Source organism: Myotis myotis, unplaced genomic scaffold (assembly GCF_014108235.1).
Source record: "Myotis myotis isolate mMyoMyo1 unplaced genomic scaffold, mMyoMyo1.p scaffold_m19_p_8, whole genome shotgun sequence".
Taxonomy (NCBI): Eukaryota; Metazoa; Chordata; class Mammalia; order Chiroptera; family Vespertilionidae; genus Myotis; species Myotis myotis.
The window spans coordinates 30,777,712-30,786,920 of record NW_023416390.1 but is presented as its reverse complement, the minus strand read 5'-3'; the positions used below and the strand labels follow the sequence as shown (position 1 = coordinate 30,786,920).

The following is a 9,209-nucleotide window of genomic DNA, read 5'->3' as shown; positions in this document are numbered from 1 at the left end:
ACAGAGTAAATGGATAAGAATAGTGGGGGGAGCCAAAACCGGTTTGGCTCAGTGGATAGAGCGTTGGCCTGCGGACTGAAAGGTCCCAGGTTCGATTCCGGTCAAGGGCATGTACCTGGGTTGCGGGCACATCCCCAGTAGGAGATGTGCAGGAGGCAGCTGATCGATGTTTCTTTCTCATCGATGTTTCTAACTCTATCTCTCTCCCTTCCTCTCTGTAAAAAATCAATAAAATATATATAAAAAAAAAAAAGAATAGTGGGGGGAGTTCAAAAGATGAATCTGTTCCTAAATGCATTGCATCAAGGGATGGCATATACATTTCTTTTCACCTGCCAATTCCAATGGTTTGATGCCCAGAGAACTATGTTAAGAAGGATTCCTGGCTCAGGGAAAGAGTGCAGTAGTCAGTTAGTGATGCCTCTGCTAAGATTTTTAAAAAATATATATTTTATTGATTTTTCGCAGAGAGGAAGGGAGAGGGATAGAGAGTTAGAAACATCAATGGGAGAGAAACATCGATCAGTTGCCTCCTGCACACTCCCTACTGGGGATACATGTCCTTAATCGGAATCGAACCCGGGACCCTTCAGTCCGGAGGCCAATGCTCTATCCACTGAGCCAAACCGGTCAGGGCTGTGCTAAGATTTTGTGAAGGCATAGAATGGCATGCGCACCACATTTGCCGTCTTTGAATTTCCAACACAAACTAAACTGGGTGCTTTAAAAACACTAACGTCTTCAAAAAAACATTTATTAAACCATGTATTTATAACAGTAGCTAATATTTATTAAGCACTTACAATGAACCAGACAGTAATCTAATTGTTTTGTATGTATCACTTCATTAATTCTGACGATTTGATGAGGCAAATACTATTATTCTTATCCCTATGTTACAAACAAGGAACTGAAGTCATCTGCTCTAGATCTTTGCCCATCTTGTCAAGATGGCCTATTCTGGCTTTTGTATTTCAAATTTCAATCTTGTCAGTGTCCCTCCCAATCTCCCTTCCTGACTGAATTTTCTCAGTGGTACTTGTCACCACCTGATATATATGTTAGTTATTTGATTATTGTCTCCTCCCACTAAAATGTAAGCTCAGTTGTCAGGATTCCAGGCAATTCCAACTTGCAATTGGCACAAAGTGAAGTCGATAGTTTCCGTTCCTCTGGGTCAAGGATAGGCTGTATTTAAGGCACTTGATCAGTGTTGCCAACTTGCCTTCTGGAAAGCGCATGAGCGTGTCCCTCTCCTTGGACTTCTGCTAGTACTGAGAATTGCCGTGTAATAAAACTCTGCCGATTCCATATGAAAAAAAATCTCATTTTCATTTTCGGTTTCTTGATTACAGATGAAGAACATGTGTTTTTAAGATTTGCACATTATGTCTTTTGAATGGGATGAGTAATAACAAAAAGCCTGTTTGAAATGTCACAATGTTTCTGTTTAGATATGAAAACATGTCAATTCATGCGTAGAAGAGACGGTGTTGTTATGTGTGCAAATTTTGGTATGAGAGTTGAGGCTGGGGGAGGGGAAAGGATAAAAACAAGAGAAAAGCTAGGAAGAGGGGGAAAGGAAAGAGCAGAAGAAAGAAAAGCAGGGAAGAAGAGAGAAAAAATAAAAAGTGTAGAATTGTTTTGCATTTTGTCCCAGAGGCCTCGCCTGGGAGACAGGCTACTCGGTGAAGGTGGAAATGAGCCACACTCAGCTGACCCTGCCCTCTGCCAAATCACATCCAGGCCAGGGGTTCTCAAACTAGGTGACCTGCGGACCCTTTTATACTATTAAAAATTATTAAGAACCCCCAAAATCTTTTAGTTATACAGATAATATCAGTATATACTATATTAGAAATTAAAACAAAATCTTAAAATATTTACATACATACATTTTTTTACCGCCATAGGTAAATAATAAATAAAGCACCCATAAAATAAATAAAATAAATATATTTTCCAAAACAAACAACAAAAAATTAGTGAAAAGAAAGGCATTGTTTTTAGTTTTGCAAATCTCTCAGATATCTGGCTTAATAAGAGATGGCTGGCCTTTCCTTTCTGTTTCTGTGCTCAGTCTGTTGTGTTACCACATGTCACATAGCCTCTGGAAAACTCCACTCTACACTCAGAAGAGGATGAGTACGGAAAAGAATGTCATAGGATTAGAAAATGAGGCACCCAATCAATGAGAGACCCTCCTCTCCCATCCCCTCCGTCATTGGTTAATAAAATTACAGAGGATGGATTTCCTAAAAGCACCCCAGGAAGCCTTTAGGGGTGCCCAGACCACACTTTGAGAACCACTGAGTCAGGGGGAACTGATACACGGTGGCCAGAGGGACCATGGAAGGGATATCTAACAATTTGTCAAGAGCCATCAAAACATTAATGCCTGTTGACACATTGATTTCCCTTTAGGGCAATGGTTCTCAACCTTTGGGTCGCGACCCCTTTGGGGGTTGAACGACCTTTTCACAGGGGTCGCCTAAGACCATCGGAAAACACATATATAATTACATATTGTTTTTGTGATTAATCACTGTGCTTTAATTATGTTCAATTTGTAGCAATGAAAATACATCCTGCATATCAGATATTTACATTACGATTCATAACAGTAGCAAAATTACAGTTATGAAGTAGCAACGAAATAATTTTATGGTCGGGGGTCACCACAACATGAGGAACTGTATTAAAGGGTCGCGGCATTAGGAAGGTTGGGAACCACTGCTTTAGGGAATATATTTTAAAAGAATAATCCCCCAAAGAAGGAAAACTGTTTAAATGACCTACAATTGGGAAATGGTTAAGTAAGTCCATTTAATGGAATATTTTGCACCTTAAGTTATAATTACTAGTACTAGCATGGGGAGAGTTATAGAGCCCTAAGTGAAAAATGCAAGTTAGAATCTTGACTGTGCCCACCACTCTCGGGAGACTGTGTGTCTGCAGACAAAGCCTCAAAGGGAGAAGGAAAGTTGGGTCAGTTTGATATATGGGCACGGGCTTATGGGAGGTTTTTATTTTGGCCCATGTTATTTTGGTGTTTGCTTATTACTTTGCAATAAGGAAAGGCAAAAATAAAGGCTCTCTGTGTCTTACTCCCCTAGGTCAGTGTGGTCAGGAGGGAGCAGAGAACAGAGTCACCAAGGGCCCCGGAGCTGGGGAAGAAGGGGTGCGGGGGCATATGGGGCACGCCAGTCAGGATGGGGACTTGATGCTTCAGCTCATTCTGTGGTGCCCTTTCAGTGGTGACAGGAGAGACCTTCGGCTAAGCAGCTGTTATCAAAGGCTTGTGGGGAGATGACAGGAAACCAGGTGTGGGCCCAGCACGTCACTTCGAAAAGGGGAGGAAGAAGCTGGTGAGGGCAACTACAGAGCCCCGCACCTTTGGAGAGAACCGAGGGCCAGGGCCACACTGTGTCTAAAGGAGCTGGGAGGGCACAGCTGGGAGGCGGCCAGTGCTGGGTGGGTCGTGGGTCGGAGGCAGCAAGGGCTGCAGGGCCCGATGGAGAGTTTTTTTTTTTTTTTTTTTTTAATTAAATCTTTATTGTTCAGATTATCACATTTGTTCCTCTTTTTCCCCCCCATAACTCCCCTCCTCCCGGTTCCCACCCCACTCTCCGCCCTCACTCCCCACCCACTGTCCTCATCCATAGGTGCACGATTTTTGTCCAGTCTCTTCCCGCATCTCCCACACCCCTTTCCCCCCCAGGAATAGTCAGTCCATTCCCTTTCTATGTCCCTGATTCTATTATAATCACCAGTTCATTCTGTTCATCAGATTATTTATTCACTTGATTCTTAGATTCACTTGTTGATAGATGCATATTTGTTGTTCATAATTTGTATCTTTACCTTTTTCTTCCTCTTCCTCTTCTTAAAGGGTACCTTTCAGCATTTCATATAATCCTGGTTTGGTGGTGATGAACTCCTTTAGCTTTTCCTTATCTGTGAAGCTCTTTATCTGACCTTCAATTCTGAATGATAGCTTTGCTGGATAAAGTAATCTTGGTTGTAGGTTCTTGGTATTCATCACTTTGAATATTTCTTGCCATTCCCTTCTGGCCTGCAAAGTTTCTGTTGAGAAATCAGCTGACAGTCGTATGGGTGTTCCCTTGTAGGTAACTGAGTTTCTTTCTCTTGCTGTTTTTAAGAGTCTCTCTTTATCTTTTGCTCTTGGCATTTTAATGATGATGTGTCTTGGTGTGGTCCTCTTTGGATTCCTTTTGTTTGGGGTTCTCCGCGCTTCTTGGACCTGTAAGTCCATTTCTTTCACCAGGTGGGGGAAGTTTTCTGTCATTATTTCTTCAAATAGGTTTCCAATATCTTGCTCTCTCTCATCTTCTGGCACCCCTATAATTCTGATGTTGGTACGCTTGAAGCTGTCCCAGAGGCTCCTTACACTATTCTCGCATTTTTGGATTCTTTTTTCATTTTGCTTTTCCGGTTGGGTGTTTTTTGCTTCCTCGCATTTCAAATCATTGACTTGATTCTTGCGCTCCTCTGGTCTGCTGTCGGGAGTCTGTATAATATCCTTTATTTCAGTCAGTGTATGCTTAATTTCTAGTTGGTTCTTTATCACAACATCGAGGGTCTCATTAGATTTCTTGAGGATCTCACTACATTTATCGGCGGCTTCTAGACAGTTCTTGAGAGACCTTAAAAGTGTGGTTCTGAACTCAATATCCTCCATTGACAGTTTTGTCCTGTTTCTTTGTCTCCGCATTTTGTTATGCTTCCTTGGTGCACCCCCTAGTGGTCTTTGTGCGAAGTCTTATAGTTAAACCTTGTTGTAGCTAATACCAGGGAGGGTTTGACCTCCAGGCCAAGTGGCTATGAGAATCAGCTGTGTCTGCAGTGAGAGAACTTCTGTCCTCTAGGGAGGTGCTAATCTGGCGTTTGCCTGAGGCTATCCGGCAAATGCCTGTGTGCAGGGCTTGGGCGGGGCGGGTCGCACAGGATCAACAGGGTGGGCTGGAGAGAGCAGTTATGGCGGCTCTCAGTCCTGTCCCCAGGGGCTCCGCCTCTCTGAGTCCCAGCACCCGCTGCAAAGCTCAGAGAGAAAGCTGCACTCGCTCTGACCGAAGCCAGACAGTCCTGCTTCTCCCGTTTGAGTCAGGGTCCCTAGAGACTCGCCCGTATCTGGAGCTCAGAGTCTGCGGCTCCCTCCCGATTGAAAACGCCAACCTCGCCCGCCGCCGCCAGCCCGCTCTGTGCACTCCGCACCTCAGAATTTGACTTCAGCACTGTGCCTCCTCTGAGTGTCCGTATGCGTTTCTCTTTCCTCCTAGTTGTGGGACTTCCACTCAGCCAGTGTTCCTGTGGTTCTTGGTGATGTCCGTTCTGTCTTTTAGTTTCACTTTTGAAGTAGTTGTTCAAAGCAGCAAACTCCGGCGTTAACCTATGCCGCCATCTTGGTTCTCCCCGATGGAGAGTTTACCGGACGCCTTACAGCTGGACGCAGTCTTCTGCCACTGGGCACGTGCTCTTTGACTGTGTTCTTGCCCTTCACGTTGGAGCAGGGTTGGCTGCCTTGCGTCCAAGATGCAGCCCACTGCGGTTCGAGGTTGGCTGCTTCATACACCTCACCATCCCGGGCTTCGTTTCCCTCCTCTCTAGGTTATTTCCTCCCGCAGGTGTCAGTGCGTGTATTTCCCATTCACAGTCATAAAACAATAAGGACTGACCGCATGCCCCATGAACAGTGTGTGGTGCGGACCAAGGGAGGCAGCTGCACAAAGAGCTGTTGGCTGCCAGGCAGGGGCTCCAGGTGATAGTTCAAGATGCCAACTTGGCAGCTAATGGACCTCTCTGGATTGGGCATGTGAAAGGGAGAGAGAGAGAGAGAGAGAGAGAGAGAGAGAGAGAGAGAGAGAGAGAGAGGTGAGAGATATACATCGATTGGTTGCCTCCCGAATGAGCCCCAACCCAAGCCAGGGATCAAACCTGCAACCCAGGTATGCACCCTTGACCGGAAATCGAATCTGTGACCCTTTGGTGCTTGGGCCGACGCTCCAACCACTGAGCAACACCAGCCAGGGCTAAAAGTCTTTAATATCTTCTACCACCCAATCCATACTCATTCATTTCCCCAGTTATCTCAAAAATGTCTTTTTACAGGTGGTTGGTTGAAATGAGGTCAGGACCCAAAGGAAGGCATGCGCATGCTGTAACCGTCTCCCCTTCTTTTTCTTTTCATGTCACTGAAAATGACATGGAGTCAGTGAGAGTACATGTTATATTTTTTTCATTTATTAGGTTGACATCAGTTAATAAAATTATAGAGGGTGATTACCAGAGAGAAGGGGGGTGGTGGTGGAAGGCAGTACAAGAGAGTAAAGGGGGTCTAAATGGTGACGGAAGGAGACTTGACTTGGGATGGTGAACACACAATACCATACGTAGATGATGTATTATAGAATTGTGCACGTGAAACCCATACAATTTTATTAACCAATGCGAGCACATTCTTTTTTGAAATAAGTTGCTTTCAGAACATTTTAAGGTTTATGAAGGAAATTCAAGTTAGCGTGTTAGCACAAACACCCAGGTATTACTCAATTTCGTTTTCCTTTCACAGATTGCCTTCCACGAATATTTTTATAATGAAAAGTCAGGGTTTTGCTATTGAGTGCCTCATGTTGTGCTTTGACTCATATTTCTTCGGAGCTAATCACAGGGTGTGAGGACACCCACCAGGGCACTACACGAAATATAGAGCAGTTCACGAAGTTGCGTGTCAACCTTGCACAGGGGCCATGCCAATCTCTGTACTGTTCCAATGTTTAGTGTATGTGCTGCGAAGCGAGCACACACATACATCCTTAATGCATAGCAACTAACGGACATCCTCCCCCTGCTTCGAAATATACTCTATACAGAAGGCAGCTGCCTCCCTGAACTCACTCTCTTTTAGTCTCTTTCTCAAATCCAAACCCCATCCCACCTCCCGCCAGCTTGGTCTGTAGGGCTTCCCTCGTTCATCCTGTCTTTCTGTACAGACCTCCCTGGTCTTCTCTGGTGTTCTCTCTGCTTAGCCCATGACCAAGGTTTGTTATTGCAGAGAAGAGCCCAGCCCGAGCCAGCAGGCACACATCCTTCACCTCAGCGTCTGGTGGCAGAGGCATGAGGTGCCAGAAGCACAGGGACAATCCTTGTTCCTGTTTCTCGGAGGAGGATATGAGGCATCCTTATCCATTTAGATGTCTGCCTTCTTCAAGAGGCAGCCAGGGCCTGTGGTTGAGATAATGTCTTAGTTCATTGTTGCATCCTCAGGGTCTAGTACAGTGCCTGTCTCTTGAAGGCATCAAGGATTCCTTGTCATGGGCACAGGCTGTGGGCCTTCTTTGTTGTCGTTGGGAGGGTGGCCTGTGCCCAAGGAGCCATGATGAACAAGCCCTATGTCAATTTGCGGCAGAGCATCCAGTTATATTCCTTCTACTCCTGGAAGATTGTGTTAAGTTCCGGCTGAAGCAAATGCCCTGCGTGACATCGGTGTTGAGTCACTCTCGGGGCTCCCACACGCACGACATTCTCGTTTTCACTCTGAGAACTCCCTCTCGTGCTGTGCCCGTCACAGTCACAGTTGTCTCTCTGTGGGCCTTTCCCTCTGAATCATCGGGCAATGGTTACTGTAATCTGAGCCCCCTCTTCCCTCCTCCCGTCCGAAAGCTTTCTTTGCGTCACCTCTAAACAGATGGGGTTTGCCCTCACTGCTGGGGCTGGTACACATCTCAGTTCTTAAACTCAGGTGTGATGAGGCCATGGCTTCTTCATTTTCTCCAGGCCTTAATTTCTGTTTTGAGGACCTTTAGTCTTGTCCTCTTTCCCCAGGATCCCCCAAGTGCGGCAGGTGGGGCTGTGAAAGGAGTAGGGCGGGATCAAACCCGGCCTCAGGGGTTGCTTTGATCCACTCTGAGTGACATCCATGGGAAGCCATGGCCCCCAAGCACCCAGGCTGCCTGGATGTGGTCCCTCATGGTTCCCCACCACGCTCAGGTGTGCAGCTGCATCACTGGGATCTCTGGGCGGGGCGGGGTGGGGGCTGGGGGAGCAGCACGGCCCCTCCTTGCTTTCTGATCCCGAATCCTGTCTGGGGCTTTGTCATATGCTCCCGGTGGTTCCCTCCCTGCGGGGATGTGAGAGGGAGGCACAGGGTCCCTTCCGAATGACTCACCAGTATCTTGGGGTGTCTGCAAAAGAGCCGCTGTAATGAGAGCCAGCGAGGAGGGGAGAGGAGGGGGACAGTGAAGATCTGGTGGAATAATGCCTGTGGCCTGGGGCGCTGAGAGGCCCTGGACTGGAGCACTAGGCAAACGGAGGACGTGGCACTCCCTGAGACGAAACAGAGATGGGGAGCGGGTGTGACAGGAGAGGAGCCGTTGGTGGTTTGTGGGGTTCAGGCTTTCTGGACATTTTCCTGGGGACATGCAGCATCTAGAGGAGGAGACATGAGGGTCTCTGGATTTGCGAGGTGAGTCCACTAAGACTCCAGAACCCCAGGTTCCTTAGCCCTGGTTGTCAAGCTCATGGAAGTTCTAGAAAAAATTATTCAGTCACATGTGAGAGGGATGTGGATCTGTCCTTTCCATGTCAGGTGTCCTGAGTCTGGTGCCCAGTGTTAGGCCCTTTCCATCACTAGAACAGATGTCTCCTCAAGGTCCTTCCTGAGATGGGAGAGCAGGGGTGTGATTGCATGAGTGACCAGTGAGTGCACAGCGGGCTCTCCGCCCTGACTGCCGGCACTGCCCTGCTCTGGGAACAGGGGGCACCCAGCTCTAGGAGGACTCAGCTCTCCAGGCTCTTGCTTCTTGACCAACACTCATTGCTGCCTCTGTTTCCCAGAACTCCGAGGCCAGGGATGCCCGAGACAAACATGGCTACCCCTGCTCATTCTAGGAAATTCCTGAGCTCAGACATCTCCAGGCACCCAAGCTCAGGGACTGGCTGAGCCCCTTCACCCTCCCTGGGCGGGGCTACTGGGAGACTGGGCATGTGGCCAGGAAAAAGGGCCACTTCAGAGCACCAGCCACCGGGCTCTCAGGCAGTCTCTGGGGCCGGGAGCCAGCCAGGATCTGTCCCATGGCCCAGGTGCCAGCTGACTGACTCAGGTTATCGAGGGCGCCTTGCCTGGCTCTGCCCTAAGCGCTGCCTTGGACAGTCTCCATGAAGACCTGTTTGCTTCTGTCTATAAGGCACCC

At 47.4% G+C, this 9,209-nt stretch overlaps 1 non-coding gene across 1 annotated transcript; it reads right to left on the bottom strand.

Moving 5' to 3' along the window:
• Positions 1 to 6,717: 6,717 nt before the first annotated feature.
• Positions 6,718 to 6,821, bottom strand: LOC118662297. The gene has a single exon (XR_004969684.1). It is a non-coding gene; the product is annotated as a U6 spliceosomal RNA (small nuclear RNA).
• Positions 6,822 to 9,209: the final 2,388 nt, after the last annotated feature.